Source organism: Lampetra fluviatilis, chromosome 37 (genome assembly GCF_964198595.1).
Source record: "Lampetra fluviatilis chromosome 37, kcLamFluv1.1, whole genome shotgun sequence".
NCBI classification, from domain to species: domain Eukaryota; kingdom Metazoa; phylum Chordata; class Hyperoartia; order Petromyzontiformes; family Petromyzontidae; genus Lampetra; species Lampetra fluviatilis.
In genome coordinates, this window is record NC_136311.1 from 2,594,469 (window position 1) to 2,612,030 (window position 17,562).

Sequence of the window (17,562 nt, forward strand, 5' to 3'; positions counted from 1 at the left end):
GAGTGTGGGGAGATAGTGGAGTGTGGAGGATGGTGGAGTGTGGTGGAGTGTGGGAGATGGTGGAGTGTGGGAGATGGTGGAGTGTGGGGAGATGGTGACGTCTGGAGGAGATGGTAATATATAAAGATGTCTCTGGTGTGGACCAATCAGTTTCAAGGACAATGCATACATTATCAGAGTATGCTTTTTATTTGCATTTTGACCACAAGTATCGTGTTCAATGCACACATGATTCCTTGTAAAAAGGTTTCAGTTTTGTTGCCAGAACCCCCCTATTATTATTGTGGTGCGCATCGTCGACATCTAAACAGCAGCAGGAACACAGTCAGCCGGTAACCCGACCGGTGTCCACCCCGACCTGCGTACCTCCATTGACAACGACGATGATTTGCTGAATACTTCGACAGCGCGGCGATGTTCGTGTGGCTGTGCCGTCGGAATCGAGCTCACGGCAGAATCACTTCCACTTCTGCGACGCTCGGGGGGGGGGGTGCGGGGTTGAGAACCCCCAAGCGCCCAGGCCGCTGGGGGGTTCTGGAGAGAACGCGGGTAGCAGGAGCAGCGGCTGTTATCGCGTCCAGCCCACGCTCTGCTTAATCACAGCGAAAATTTGTAACTCGCCTGAGAGAGAGAGAAGGGTACTACTTGCTCCGGCAGTACATATACTAAAATTGGAACGATACAGAGAAGATTAGCATGGCCCCTGCGAAAGGATGACACGCAAATTCGTGAAGCGTTCCATATTTTACTGCGAGAAGGGCTGCGTGCAGAACGAGAGAGAGAGCGAGCGAGAGAGTGAGCGAGAGGTGGGGGTTTACATAAAGCAAAGTTTAAATTACGAAATGATGAACGAAGCAAAGTGCCGAATACACCGAGCATCTTCTTGTTTCCACTGATCGTAAAAAAAGAGAGAGAGGAGAGAGAAGGAGAGAGAGAGAGAAGGAGAGAATGATTCAGAGGCGCGAGAGAAACCACGGACGGGCGGGAAGGCAGGGCAGTACTGGCACCAACAATTACCCAAATCTCTGTGGTCCTACGGTCGGAATATTTGGCTAACTCCTTTAAAAGTCAACAACAGTAATTTCCTGCTCAAAAGATTATTGAGGCGGTGCTAATCGGCTTACAGCCCCGATCACCGTGGTGGCGAGTCCACGTTCGTATGGCAGGGCCGAGTATCTCCATCGGACATACTACTGATGACTTTTCAATAAGGTGGTACCTATATTGTCAACCCCGGTTAAAATGAGTCCACCGCAACCAAGATTTGAACTTGCGACTCTCAGATTGAGAGCCACTCTCTAATTTGCGCAGGAAATCGTTCTTTTTTAAATCATTTATATTAAGTTCGCTTGCTTGCTTAGGACCGTGCAAATCTTTCGGTCGTTTTTTAACCCACTTCCCGTGATCCAATCGAGCTCACATTTTGCACACAGACTCGTTGTGCGTGACAATGCATTTTCGTGAAAAATTTTTTTCCAAAATTTTACACTGTTTAGGGAATTTTTTTTTTATATTTAATTACCAATTGTTTAATGCTGCCAGACAATCATCTGACCCATAGGTGGCAGCAATCTCAAGCCAGAGGACGAGAGGACTCTAGCCGCCCCGATGCCACGCATATAAAGGATTTATAGTGAAAAACTTTGTTTTTACGGGTGAATTTTTTTCTACTTTTCAGTACAAACAAAAGTGTGTGCATTGAAAACGTTTTTTACGTAATAATTAATTTTCACCTGTATTCTAGGGGCCGTCCATAACTGACGTCACGCACCTGGGGGGGGGGGTCAGACATTCGTGACGATGTGTGACGAGGGGGGGGGGGTTTGAGAAATGTGACGTCACATCAAAATGCGCAACTTTAAATAAATATAGACAACACGTTTTACTTAATTTAATATACTTTTTAATAAATGTTTTCTACTACAACATCAGAGTGCAGCGCCACATTAAATACGCACTACAATGACAATAGTTTAAAGCGATTTGAAGCATGTTTTATTTTGGGGAGGGGTGGCAAAGCTTTGTGACGTCATATTTGATGGGGGTCTGACTTTTTGTGACGCCGTGTGACGAGGGGGGGGGGGGTCAAAAATCGTTCAAAATCGCGTGACGTCATTTATGGACGGCCCCTATGCAAAAAATGAAGGCATCTTGCCGATCACATTGCAGGGGTTTATAACCCATCGGGACAACTTCCGGTTCGTATGTTTGCCACAACCGTCAAAATTGCGCAAAACATTCACCCGGCAGCCACGTGGTGCATGCACCACGTGGCGCGCGTTGTCCGGAATACGGCGGCACGCTGGCCGCGCATTGGAGATGTGTGAGAGAGAGAGAAAAATAAAAATTAAAAAAAAACTAAATGATGAACGAAGCAAAGTGCCGACTACACCGAGCATCTTCTTATTTCCACTGATCGTAAAAAAAAACAGAGAGAGGGAGAGAAAAGAGAGAGAGAATGTGCTCACCGCGGGTTTCTGATGGGCCATTATTTGGGTGCCGTAACACTTTGCGAACTGTTTGGGAGTCACGCGGCGCGCTCGAGGTGCCGAGTGTCAGACGGGGAGCACTTTGGATCACTTTGGCGCGCCCGCGGCAGGGTCTGGCATCGCGTTTGCCGCGCGGTGCTAAATCACGGCGGCATTGTGCAGCCAAGGCAGGAGTAGGCTCTGTCGCACCCAACACACTGGGATTGTTTTGGCGAAACGTGGAACCCGTCATGGCTATAACGTGTCTCGCGAATTTTTCTTTTTTACGAATCACATTCTCTCTAGGTTGGTGTAATGAGCGGCGGACGTGGACCCCGCGGTAGTGCACTAAGCCGCTTGTTGTTTGTTGTTTGTTGTTGTTGTTGTGGAGGTTCGCGGTTCGAACCCGGTTAGGCCGCCCCCCTCCCCCCCCCCCCCGGTTCCTAGCGCAGCTCGTACATCATGGAAACGAAACTCGCCATCCCCTTCACGGTGGACATTAAAAGACCCCGTGATGACGCCAACCCACTTCACTACCTCTCCTCCAGTGGGCGTTGATTCTTCAGAGGATTCATGAGGACATTTAGCCCCCCCCTACACATCCCCCCCCACTCCCTTTTTCTTCTGCTACAGGGATATCAGAGCTGAGGAAGACACCAGGGGGTTGTAGAGTTTATTGGAACGTGTGGTTTAGACGGGTTTCTATTGCACTGCAATCCGTAATGTGTGGGTTGTGTGGGTGTCAACCCCCTCTCATGCCCTCTGTGCCGTGGTACCTGAATCGTGATAATAAAATGCCGTGACGTTGATTGAAAAAGGCCATGGTGTGGTGGAATCACGGTCCAACATTTAAAAAAAAAATGGAGAAAGAGGCAGTGAATCATCACCCGTACTGGGAAAACTTGGCCGGAACCTCTTGAATGAGAGTCTTGAGAACGAGCGAGGTGTTTTTTTTCTCTTTCTCTGGGTTAACAAATCTGTCGTTTATGGAAGTACCATCACCATTCTTGCAAGCAATTCATTCTTTGGGGGGTATTTAAATATTGATGCAAAAGCTTTCGAATGCAGAATTCACAGTCACCAAAACCTGCACCTGTCTTTTGGTAAGGCACGTCTGGGGCTTGGGAATAAACAACAACAACAACACCGTCAGATGAAGCGCCGTGACTCTTCTCAGAGATTTTTCGATTTAAAGCTTTCGTGACTGCAGGGATTCATCTTCTTGGTTCTTTCAGTAAAGTCACGTAGAAGGGAAATAATACAATAATAAAAATAAAACATAATAAAATACAATTCAATTGTAAAAATAAAACATAATAAAATACAATTGTATTGTATTTTATTTGGTAAAATGTTTATTATTTTATTATTTCCCTTCTACGTGATTTTACCGAAAGAACCAAGAACCAAGAAGATCCTCTCAGAGAGAGTTGCTGTGTCAGCACGTGGCAGCGAGCTGAGAGTCGAGTGCTGGGCCCCGTCCCAGGGCTCCCTGTCCCCATGGGACGTGGCAGACAATCGTTGCCTCTTACTCCCCGCGCGATATTGAGATCGTGGGCGTTCGTTTGAAAACAATTCCAGAAACTGCTATTTTTGTCTTCTTTATTAACTCAAAAAGGGTTGTTTTATTAAAACTGTTTGCCAGTTTGTACATGATTTTGAAGAGTAGTTTAGCCAGCGTAAAGCTCGGAGGTAAAGCGAGTGGGCTCGCTATCGGTAGGTTATAAGTTAAAATCCTGGCGAGGGGTTAATTCAAATAATGATCCCTTCGAGGTCGACAGAACAAATATCACCGTATGGGGAAAATCAACCTCGATTTGAAGTTTTCGTGACTGCAGGGATCCATACTCTTTGGTTCTTTCGGTAAAGTCACGTAGGTATTGGACGGCGGAGACGTCTGTTTTTTTCCCCTTTGGGTAAACTCACTCCCACCAGAGGAATGTGGAATTTTTCACCGCTGGCTCAGAGCTGTAAACAGACGATGAGCACCGCCTCAATGCACATTGGAGCCGGAGATCGCTCTGCCACATTTAGTTATAAATTGGCGTGAATAATTCTTTGTGGTTTAAAAACGAGAAATAGTAATAGCCGGCTTCCTTTCAGGACAGGCAGCGATCTTCGTGGCACGGCACGGGTTCTAACGTCTCCTCGTGGCACGGCACGGGTTCTAACCTCTCCTCGTGGCACGGCACGGGTTCTAACGTCTCTTCGTGGCACGGCACGGGTCCCAACGTCTCCTCGTGGCACGGGTGCCAACTTCTGGTGTAACGGAGCGAGTCCCACAGTCTCCCCGTAGTGTGCAGCGGGAACACCCAACGTCTCCGCCGTGCGATCACAGCGCGCACCGTGCACCACGCAGCTCCCCGCGGGTTCGGCCTCGCTCGTGACAGCTATCGTGCGTGTCATCGCTGCCGAGCTCAAGCCCCGAACGGAGACATTCGTCTCGGGCAGCAGCAGCAGTAGCGGCAGCAGCAGACAAACGAGGCGCTCCCCCTGCCATCAATAACGAGCGGTGCCGTTTGCTGGCGGGAATGTCAGACAATGCTGCCAAAATACGTCTCCACGAACGTTTGTCTTCAGCCCCCGCCGTGCGAATCGACATCTGCATGCGGCTGAGTGGCTGCTCGCGCTGTCGCCTGTCGGGGCTTGACCCGAACACAGCGGACAATTCCCCGGTTTGTCCCGATTTCATCCGGACAGTCCGGTGCTCATCTCCTGTCGACAGCGGCGGACTTTACTTGTTCCTATGGCCGGGGCGAGTCTCTCCGCAGGGCAAGCGCTGTTGACTTACAACCATCTACGTGGTACCTATTTTATCGATCCCAGAGGGATGGTGGACCGTGTCAACCGCCAACCAGAGTTTGAAACTTGCAGCGTTTTGACCGCGAGGCGCCGGCTCAATGCTCATCTCAGCTGTTCAGCTCCAGTTGATTTTGAATTACCCCGTGAGCCAATACGTTCTTCTTTGGGTCTTTCGGTAAACTACGCCGTTTCGATCACAACACAAGCGATCGTCATCAGGAGGATGCCAGTTGCTTGTGTTGTGATCGAAACGGCGTAGTTTTTATTATTATTAATTTGAACATATTTACGTGACTTTACCGAAAGACCCAAAGAATATTAATTCCTGCAGTCACAAAAGATTTAAGTCAAGATTTAGCCAAACACATTCCTGCGGAGGGAGCTGGTAGGGACGTTGGGTTGCTCGGTCAATGGCCAGGGTCAACGGCGGCGTGGTGTATTCCGCAAATATGGCCGACTGTGAGGGCGGACACAAGCCGGCGTGAGTAGGTTAAACATTGAGTTTTATAAGGGCACCACGGGGTGACCATCCCCTCCCCACCCAGCCCCACCCCTCCCACCCCCCACCCAGCCCCACCCTCCCCACCCAGCCCCTCCCCATCCTCCCCACCCAGCCACTCCCCACCCTCCCCACCCAACCCCTCCCCACCCAGCCCCTCCCCACCCTCCCTTCTCCACCCAGCCCCACCCCTCCCATTTTTGGATGCACGACGGACGGACACAATAATCCCCTGTGGGCTAGTGTAACCAGGATGTTCCTACCAGTATAAGTTCTTAAATCGGGTTTCATCAACAACAAACAACACCGCCACTTCCCCGACATACACAACGAGTCACGGTGAATACATAATAAACAACAGACGAGCGAAATCAAACATAGATAGCAAATCATAATCGCAATCCTAAAATTTTACTGCTTAAAAAAAAATAAGTTAAATATTGATTATTATCAAAATAGCACGCTTTATATATAAAAAAAAATCTGCCGAGAAGATCCGCGGTCTTGACTGTTATTTGGTAAGGGGCCGTCCATAAATGACGTCACGCGATTTTGGACGATTTTTGCCCCGTCCCCCCCCCCCTCGTCACACGGCGTCACAAAAAGTCAGACCCCCCCCCTCAAATATGACGTCATAAAACTCTTCCCCCCCCCCCCCCAAATATAAAACATGCTTCAAATCGCTTAAAACTATTGTCATTGTAGTGCGTATTTAATGCGGCGCTGCACTCTGATGTTGTAGGAGGAAACATTTATTAAAAAGCATATTGAATTAAGTGGAACGTGTTGTCTTTATTTATTTAAAGTTGCACATTTTGATGTGACGTCACATTTCTCCCCCCCCCCCTCCTCGTCACACATCGGCACAAAAGGTGATTGTTGAGAGCTTGGGGGAAAGAGACGATGGGAGGGAATCCCAAAGTGAAGCGATGCGAAGGGAAGAAACAGGAAGAGAAGCGAGATGACCTGCAGTGTGGTGAGTGCAGGTGAGTGTGTTGTTGTGACCTGTAGTGTGGTGAGTGGGTGAGTGGGTGTGTTGTTGTGACCTGCAGTGTGGTGAGTGGGTGAGTGAGTGTGTTGCAGAGGTGTGGACTCGAGTCATGTGACTTGGACTCGAGTCAGACTCGAGTCATGAATTTGATGACTTGCGACTCGACTTGGACTTGCATAACAATGACTTTGTCCCACCTATGAGATGTGGACTCGAGTCATGTGACTTGGACTCGAGTCAGACTCGAGTCATGAATTTGATGACTTGCGACTCGACTTGGACTTGTATAACAATGACTTTGTCCCACCTATGGTGTGTTGTTGTGACCTGCAGTGTGGTGAGTGGGTGAGTGAGTGTGTTGTTGTGACCTGCAGTGTGGTTAGTGGGTGAGTGAGTGTGTTGTTGTGACCTGCAGTGTGGTGAGTGGGTGAGTGAGTGTGTTGTTGTGACCTGCAGTGTGGTGAGTGGGTGAGTGAGTGTGTTGTTGTGACCTGCAGTGTGGTTAGTGGGTGAGTGGGTGTGTTGTTGTGACCTGCAGTGTGGTGAGTGGGTGAGTGAGTGTGTTGTTGTGATCTGCAGTGTGGTGAGTGAGTGGGTGAGTGTGTTGTTGTGACCTGCAGTGTGGTGAGTGGGTGAGTGAGTGTGTTGTTGTGACCTGCAGTGTGGTGAGTGGGTGAGTGGGTGTGTTGTTGTGACCTGCAGTGTGGTGAGTGGGTGAGTGAGTGTGTTGTTGTGATCTGCAGTGTGGTGAGTGGGTGAGTGAGTGTGTTGTTGTGACCTGCAGTGTGGTGAGTGGGTGAGTGAGTGTGTTGTTGTGATCTGCAGTGTGGTGAGTAAGTGAGTGAGTGTGTTGTTGTGACCTGCAGTGTGGTGAGTGGGTGAGTGAGTGTGTTGTTGTGACCTGCAGTGTGGTGAGTGAGTGAGTGAGTGTGTTGTTGTGACCTGCAGTGTGGTGAGTGAGTGAGTGAGTGTGTTGTTGTGACCTGCAGTGTGGTGAGTGAGTGGGTGAGTGAGTGTGTTGTTGTGACCTGCAGTGTGGTGAGTGGGTGAGTGAGTGTGTTGTTGTGACCTGCAGTGTGGTGAGTGGGTGAGTGAGTGTGTTGTTGTGACCTGCAGTGTGGTGAGTGGGTGAGTGAGTGTGTTGTTGTGACCTGCAGTGTGGTGAGTGGGTGGGTTGTTGTGACCTGAGGGGAGCGGTAGTGTAGTGGTTAGCGCCCCGCGCTACGAACCTGGCAACCCAAATTCGATTCCCGCTCACGGCCAACACCAGTGACGATTATCTGAACCGGTGCTGAGCCTCCCCTCGGTCGACTCAGCCTCAAATGAGTACCTTGTGCAGTGTGTAAACATCGCCACTAGAAAGACAAAGGCGGCCGGGCGTGGTGCTGGCCACCCACCCTCTCGTGTGCCGTGCCAGCCTTCACAGGTGCTACTCGCTAACATGCTCTTAAGGTCACACAGGTGTGGCGGGTTGAACACGGTGTGAATCACTCTTTGGTTCTTTCGGTAAAGTCACGTAGGTCGAAATAAAATCAAACAAAGCACGACGTTTCGATCGCAACACAAGCGTCCTTCAGCAGGTGGAACAACCACAGCAAGAAAATGCAGCGAGAGAGCTGCCCCCCCCTGCAGTCACCTCAGCCTCTTCTCTGGGCCATGGGCCAGGCAGAGGTCAGAGGTCGCAAACGGGTTTTGATTCCTTACCCGTACCCGTACCCGGCCGCACCAGGGTCGAAAACGGGTACCCGTACCCTACCCGATACCCGGCTACCCGTACCCGGCCGGGTATCGGGTAGGGTACGGGTACCCGATTGCGACCTCTGGGATGAAGCCATGTTGCAGGCGCGGGTGGGTTGATTCTAGGAACTTGAATTGTGAGAAGAGACAAGACGTTGGGAAATGAGTGACAAATGAGTGACAAACGGTGACTCACCAGTGACTCACGGCCTACCCGTACCCGGCCGCACCAGGGTCGCAAACGGGTATCGGGTAGGGTACGGGTATCGGGTACCCGGTTGCGACCTCTGGCAGAGGGTCACCTATCAGCTATATGCAAGCATTGCTTTTCCCGGGTCTGTTTTCCAAACATGCTTACCGCGTGTGTGTGTGCACAGGCTTCCACAGGAACCCACTTCATTAAACACGGTGGCGTTGGGGTTACCACCTGTCCCGGTTTGACCCGGCCAATTAGGGAACTGGTGTCTGTGTGTTCAGGCGGCAGGAATTGATTCCAACTGAGCTTTGGTGGCATTATTATCGTGCCCCGGGTGCAGTTATGATAGACCTCGGCTTATCGGGGGAAAAATATCTGCGTTTTGTCTTTGGAACAGGTGGCAGCCATTGATGTATAATACATTGTCTAATCTATTTAACCAGGTAAATAAGCTAAAAAATATGCCTCTTCATATCTGTCGCTCCAGTTAAATAAATATATGTTTTTACACATCCCATCAGACACACAGCCTTCTGGGAGCGCATGCATACTTACAGCAGCGCTGGTTCAACGTGAGCCAAATCTGGATCAGTTTCCACATTCAGTTGTCGAATTATATCAGCAGAATCTGGGTTTCTGTAATCAGTGCTGCTGAAACTATCCACTCCCAGAAGGCCGTGAGGCTGATAAGTGCAGGAGATGATATGTGAGGGAGGCGGACTGCCTGCGTATGTACGTGTTGCCTATTCTTCAAACACTGTACTCTCGTAATTTTGAGTAAAACTACCACCGGCCTTTGTGCTGTAAAAAAAAATCAACTCCGACCCTGAACTTACAACCTACAGGAGGCTCAGGGCTAAACTGAGTTTCTCCTCGGACATCAATCAGAGGGTGGCTTTAGGACGTTGCCGCTCGTTACGAGCAAACTGCGTCTGTGTGCCGTGGTGCCTCGCGAGCAAAGGAGCCGCTTGCCCCGCGGGGTCACCGTGAAGCCACGCGGCTCCATTACAAGTCTGAAATGCGTGACAAGCAGTGGATGTGTTCTTACATCGCGCGGCCAAGGGTAACATTTCAGGACATCGTTATTGCCTTATATCTCTCATTAGCAGGGCTCAACCGTTCGCTTCCGAGGGATAAAGTAATGTTTTACAAACTCGTTAGTGCACGATAAGAGGCACGTCTCTCGGAGTTGATCCCAGTTGGTACAATCAGAGGCTGACAACCTTCCCCAAAGAGACCAACCACGGGACGTGATGTTTTTTTTCTCGGGCCTCTAAAAGCTGCGAGGTACGTAACACCGCAAATGAAGTTCAGTACCGTACAGTACCGATACCAGGTCACTGCACAAATCAATGCCTTGCTGCCTCCCTCAACACAGACGCCAAATCCCAAACTGTCCCGGGTCAAATGGGTCAAACCCAGACAGGCGGCCACGATTTGCGAAGATCCAGTCTCTGAAGTCGCACATGCATTGCATGTTAGCTGCATGCCAATTAGTGAAGCACGCTTTTTTTGTTGAGTTTAGCTTAACCTTTTGGGTACAGAACTAGACTGTCGTTTCATTCACAGGGCTGGGATGACATTTGCATTGCAACGTATACAGCAGCGGGTGGCAATCTGTTGTCCACTGACCATCGGTGTCCTTGCAGGACCGTGGGAAAGTGGCCTACGGGATTGTTGCAGAACGCACGATTGTGTTGTTTTTCCACGAAAATTATTTTTTCCTCAATAAATGAAAAGACGATACGACTCCTTCCCGTGTCTCCCTCTCTCTCTCTCTCCACGTAAAATATATATTTTATACACATACCATCAGTCACACGGCACTTTTTGTTACTTTTTTTAAAACCAATATTGCTTTAGTTTAACACGTAGCTGTGTCGGGTGGTGGCGGGTTTAACGACACATTTATATTTACGCGATCTAACCCAAAACAACCCTATTATGGATAGTATTGGTTTAAGACAAGAAAAATCGAGACTGCTTTTGACATTCAGCAAGAGTCAAGTTTGCTTGACCCAATACTGGTGAACTGCAAATATGTTTCTCGATAAGGATGCGATGAGATATGCGTCCAGATTCGACACAAAAACTAAATAATACACGACACGGTTTTCACTGCACGGGGGTCCGTGGAAACATGTTGACGATTTACGGAGTTTATTGCGTCCAGAAAGGTTTACTTGGAGCAGGAGTGAAGCAACAGCTTTGTGGCGTTATTTATTAAGGACCCATCGCCTCGGATTCACCGCCACAGTACACTGCGGCTCTTGACATACTGAGTGCCTTACCGCATTCAAAAAATCTGGCTCTTCTTGTTATTTTGGTTGGCCACCGGTGATTGAGAGGATACACTCGTTCACCGGCAGTCAATTGCTACCTTCTCACACTTCTATCCCTTCTGCAATGGTGATTATTATTAACGTGAACTTCAAACATTGATCCCTCCACCCACGTTGTGGACTCGGTCTATAAGACTGCTTCGTATTCATCCATCATCTGTGCTGTGTTCAACCATCACACTGCAGGTCACAACACAATCACTCACTCACCACACTGCAGATCACAACAACACACTCACTCACCCACTCACCACACTGCAGATCACTACACAATCACTCACTCACCACACTGCAGGTCACGACACAATCACTCACTCACCACACTGCAGGTCACTACACACTCACTCACTCACCACACTGCAGGTCACTACACAATCACTCACTCACTCACCACAATGCAGGTCACGACACAATCACTCACTCACTCACCACACTGCAGGTCACTACTCACTCACTCACCACACTGCAGGTCACTACACAATCACTCACTCACCACACTGCAGGTCACTACACACTCACTCACTCACCACACTGCAGGTCACTACACAATCACTCACTCACTCACCACACTGCAGGTCACTACACACTCACTCACTCACTCACCACACTGCAGGTCACTACACAATCAATCACTCACTCACTACACAATCAATCATTCACTCACTACACACTCACTCACTCACCACACTGCAGGTCACTACACAATCACTCACTCACCACACTGCAGGTCACTACACAATCACTCACTCACTCACCACACTGCAGGTCACTACACAATCAATCACTCACTCAATACACAATCAATCATTCACTCACTACACACTCACTCACTACACAATCAATCATTCACTCACTACACACTCACTCACTACACACTCACTCACCACACTGCAGGTCACTACACTGCAGGTCACTACTCAATCACTCACTCACTCACCACACTGCAGGTCACTACACAATCACTCACTCACTCACCACACTGCAGGTCACTACACACTCACTCACTCACCACACTGCAGGCCACTACACAATCACTCACTCACCACACTGCAGGTCACTACACAATCAATCACTCACTCACTACACTGCAGGTCACTACACACTCACTCACTCACTCACCACACTGCAGGTCACTACACACTCACTCACTCACCACACTGCAGGTCACTACACACTCACTCACTCACCACACTGCAGGTCAATACACACTCACTCACTCACTCACCACACTGCAGGTCACTACACACTCACTCACTCACCACACTGCAGGTCACTACACAATCAATCACTCACTCACTACACAATCAATCATTCACTCACTACACACTCACTCACTCACCACACTGCAGGTCACTACACAATCACTCACTCACTCACCACACTGCAGGTCACTACACAATCACTCACTCACTCACCACACTGCAGGTCACTACACACTCACTCACTCACTCACCACACTGCAGGTCACTACACACTCACTCACTCACTCACCACACTGCAGGTCACTACACACTCACTCACTCACCACACTGCAGGTCACTACACACTCACTCACTCACTCACCACACTGCAGGTCACTACACAATCACTCACTCACTCACCACACTGCAGGTCACTACACACTCACTCACTCACTCACCACACTGCAGGTCACTACACACTCACTCACTCACCACACTGCAGGTCACTACACACTCACTCACTCACCACACTGCAGGTCACTACACACTCACTCACTCACCACACTGCAGGTCACTACACAATCACTCACCACACTGCAGGTCACTACACAATCAATCACTCACTCACTACACAATCAATCATTCACTCACTACACACTCACTCACTCACCACACTGCAGGTCACTACACAATCACTCACTCACTCACCACACTGCAGGTCACTACACAATCACTCACTCACTCACCACACTGCAGGTCACTACACAATCAATCACTCACTAACTACACAATCAATCATTCACTCACTACACACTCACTCACTACACAATCAATCATTCACTCACTACACACTCACTCACCACACTGCAGGTCACTACACTGCAGGTCACTACACAATCACTCACTCACTCACCACACTGCAGGTCACTACACAATCACTCACTCACTCACCACACTGCAGGTCACTACACAATCAATCACTCACTCACCACACAATCACTCACTCACTCACCACACCGCAGGTCACTACACACTCACACACTCACTCACCACACTGCAGGTCACTACACAATCACTCACTCACCACACTGCAGGTCACTACACAATCAATCACTCACTCACTACACAATCAATCACTCACTCACCACACACTCACTCACTACACAATCAATCACTCACTCACTACACAATCAATCACTCACTCACTACACAATCACTCACTACACAATCAATCACTCACTCACTCACTACACAATCAATCACTCACTCACTCACTACACAATCAATCACTCACTCACTCACTACACAATCAATCACTCACTCACTCACAATCACTCACTCACTCACCACACTGCAGGTCACTACACAATCAATCACTCACTCACTACACAATCAATCACTCACTCACTACACACTCACTTACTACACAATCAATCACTCACTCACTACACAATCACTCACTCACTACACAATCAATCACTCACTCACTCACTACACAATCAATCACTCACTCACTACACAATCAATCACTCACTCACTACACAATCAATCACTCACTCACAATCACTCACTCACTCACCACACTGCAGGTCACTACACAATCAATCACTCACTCACTCACAATCAATCACTCACTCACCACACTGCAGGTTATTCCCTCACCTTGTCTGTCTCCCCAAACCCTTCTCACAATCTCGCTCAATTCAAGAAACCCATGACCCTCTTATCTTTTACAACTTTGTATTTACGTATGTTGAACTTCTTTCGCTCCGTACGTAGCCAACCGTGATAATCGGAGGTGCGGGGGCAGGACACTTGGAATGTTGAGGCCTTTCGGTCTCGCTCAGCAACCGTGTTAACAAATAAAGTGTCCGCTTAGCACACACACAATTTCCTCACAGGGAAATTGCTAAACCCCCATTAGATTACACCTCAATAGTACTCAAAAATATCAACACACGCGCGTGGCATCTATATTTCATTCTTATCACATTTTTAATTAATCTTCGGAGATTGGTGTTTGAAACATTGCCCGGAGTGTGCGCGCACGCAGTCTCTTGCTGTGCGAACAAGACTCTGTTGCTAGCAGGAAATGTTTTTTAGCAGAGAAGTCTATTATTGTTATCATTGCGTTTGTTTATCCGGGGAAAGCCTCACCGAGTCTCAAGACTCTTCTAATCGGGAGGTTCTTGATAAGTTTTGCGGCTAGGTGGGCGATATTGCCGCCGTGTGTAATCCCAAATCGACTTATTTGCAGGTATTTGTTTCAGCACTGGGATATTTGGCCAGCATGCAGTTAGGCTGCGAGTGTGGCTTTGGCTATGGGAGGGAACGTGGAGAGCCCTGAGAAAAAAACACTGGCAGAACGAGAGGGAGATCGTACAAACTCCACACAGAGAGGCACCCGAGTGGGATGTTCAACCCTGAGGCACGACTGTGACCATGTCACCACGCTGCCACCCTTAACCTTGGGTTCACAAAATGTCTCTGTTGGGGAGGCCCACCAACATTTACTACGCAGTATATATATATTTTTTATCTAACCAGATAAGGCCCACTGAGCTGTATAGCTGTTTTTCAGAAGCGACCTGGCAATCACAAACGACAGCTCAACGAAGTGGCTCATCGTGTGGAAATGTATCGGAGCCAGATACTCTTAACGCGTGATGTTGGTTCTCAATGTGGAGAGGAAAACCGGAGGACCCGGAGAAAAAAAACCCCACGCCACCACGGGGAGAGAGACACGCAAACTCCAAATATGCAGTCGGCATCAGGGTCGGGATCGAACCCACGACCTCCTGTATACCAGGCGAGTTAGTGAACAACTGAGGTTAATAAAGGCCATAATACTCAGAGAGATCACATGTCCACGTCTGCAGTGTGTTAGGAAGGCATGTGCTTCACATGTTGCGTGTTTTTGTTGTGTACAGTATTACGTGGAGCTGGCTTTCCCCCGCGCACAATCGAAGTTTCTCCTGCACGGTGCCCATGCTGCGAGCCTGCACCCACTCACGGAGCTGCATTGGACGCGGGCCGTCGTGACACCTTCCAAATTCACAGCGACTCTCTCGCAGACGCACCCACACCGCTCAGCAGATGGATAAGGTGCTGCACCGTATTAATTACATTAGCGATACATTGCTGCGTTCATTATTTATACGCGCGTTAGCCACACTCTCCGCCTCGTCACCGGCTGTGCCGCGGATGCTACCGCGGGCTCTTCGTTCGAGATTAAAATGACGAGTGATACTGATTGGCGCTAACGCTCCTCTTGACGCCTCGGGCAGCAAGAAGGACCTGGGTTCAGTCCACGACTCGGGAATATCTCCGTGTAGGGTCGGTCATGGTCTCCCCTTGTTATCCAATTGCTTTGCTCCGGGTTCTCCGGTTTCTTTCCATCACTGGTATTGCCAAACATCCAAATGCTGAAAACTAAAACCTATCTGCAAGCTGCTCAACGAGGATTACACGCAGCAGTAGCAACATGGAGTCCTTGACTCAGTGGAGCTCCCGGGGGTAAACAACAAGTGTGGGAGCGGCGAGGGAGTAGAGAGAGGGAGAACAGTGAAGGAAGGGAGAGTGAGCAGCAGTGAGGGGTGAGGGAGCGGTGAGGGAAGGGTGAGGGAGGGGTGAGGGAGGGGTGAGGGAGGAGAGAGAGGGAGCGGTGAGGGAGGGGTGAGGGAGTGGTGAGAGAGTGGTGAGGGGTGAGGGAGGGGTGAGGGAGCGGTGAGGGAGGGGTGAGGGAGGAGAGAGAGGGGAGCGGTGAGGGAGGGGTGAGGGAGCGGTGAGAGAGTGGTGAGGGGTGAGGGAGGGGTGAGGGGTGAGGGAGCGGTGAGGGAGGAGAGAGAGGGAGCGGTGAGGGAGGGGTGAGGGAGCGGTGAGAGAGTGGTGAGCGGTGAGAGAGTGGTGAGGGGTGAGGGAGCGGTGAGGGAGGAGAGAGAGGGAGCGGTGAGAGAGTGGTGAGGGGTGAGGGAGGGGTGAGGGAGTGGTGAGGGAGGGGTGAGGGAGGGGTGAGGGAGGAGAGAGAGGGAGCTGTGAGGGAGGGGTGAGGGAGCGGTGAGAGAGTGGTGAGGGGTGAGGGAGGGGTGAGGGAGTGGTGAGGGAGGGGTGAGGGAGGGGTGAGGGAGGAGAGAGAGGGAGCGGTGAGGGAGGGGTGAGGGAGCGGTGAGAGAGTGGTGAGGGGTGAGGGAGGGGTGAGGGAGCGGTGAGGGAGGGGTGAGGGAGCGGTGAGAGAGTGGTGAGGGGTGAGGGAGGGGTGAGGGAGGGGTGAGGGAGGGGTGAGGGAGGGGTGAGGAAGCGGTGAGGGAGGGGTGAGGGAGGGGTGAGAGAGGGGTGAGGGGGGGGGTGAGGGAGCGGTGAGGGAGGGGTGAGGGAGGGGTGAGGGGGGGGTGAAAGAGCGGTGAGGGAGGGGTGAAGGAGGGGTGAGGGAGCGGTGAGGGGTGAGGGAGCGATGAGGGGGGGTGAGGGAGCGGTGAGGGAGGGGTGAGGGAGGGGTGAGGGGGGGGTGAGGGAGCGGTGAGGGAGGGGTGAGGGGGGGTGAGGGAGCGGTGAGGTAGGGGTGAGGGAGCGGTGAGGGAGCGGTGAGGGGAGCAGTGAGGGAGGGGTGAGGGAGCGGTGAGGGAGGGGTGAGGGAGTGGTGAGGGGGCGGTGAGGGAGGGGTGAGGGAGGGGTGAGGGAGCGATGAGGGAGGGGTGAGGGAGTGGTGAGGGGGCGGTGAGGGAGGGGTGACGGAGGGGTGAGGGAGGGGTGAGGGAGCGGTGAGGGAGGGGTGAGGGAGGGGTGAGGGAGCGATGAGGGAGGGGTGAGGGAGCGGTGAGGGAGCGGTGGGGGAGGGGTGAGGGAGTGGTGAGGGGGCAGTGAGGGAGGGGTGAGGGAGGGGTGAGGGAGCGGTGAGGGGTGAGGGAGCGGTGAGGGAGCGGTGAGGGAGGGGTGAGGGAGGGGTGAGGGAGCGGTGAGGGGTGACGGAGCGGTGAGGGAGCGGTGAGGGAGGGGTGAGGGAGGGGTGAGGGAGCGGTGAGGGAGGGGTGAGGGAGTGGTGAGGGAGGGGTGAGGAAGCGGTGAGGGAGGGAGCGGTGAGGGAGGGGTGAGGGAGGGGTGAGGGAGCGGTGACGGAGGGGTGAGGGAGGGGTCAGGGAGGGGGGGAGGGAGCGGTGAGGGAGGGGTGGGAGTGCGGTGGGGGAGGGGTGAGGGAGTGGTGAGGGGGCGGTGAGGGAGGGGTGAGGGAGGAGTGAGGGAGCGGTGAGGGAGGGGTGAGGGAGGGGTGAGGGAGCGGTGAAGGAGGGGTGAGGGAGGGGTGAGGGAGCGGTGAGGGAGGGGTGAGGGAGGAGTGAGGGAGCGGTGAGGGAG

General features: G+C 51.2%; 1 protein-coding gene and 1 non-coding gene across 2 annotated transcripts in view; one reads left to right on the top strand and one right to left on the bottom strand.

Moving 5' to 3' along the window:
• Window positions 1-17,562, bottom strand: part of LOC144945222 (membrane-associated phosphatidylinositol transfer protein 2-like) — a 114,476-nt gene that overhangs the window by 92,247 nt on the left and 4,667 nt on the right. The gene's annotated exons all lie outside the window — the stretch shown is intronic.
• Window positions 639-748, top strand: LOC144945489 (U6 spliceosomal RNA). The gene has a single exon (XR_013639678.1). It is a non-coding gene; the product is annotated as a U6 spliceosomal RNA (small nuclear RNA).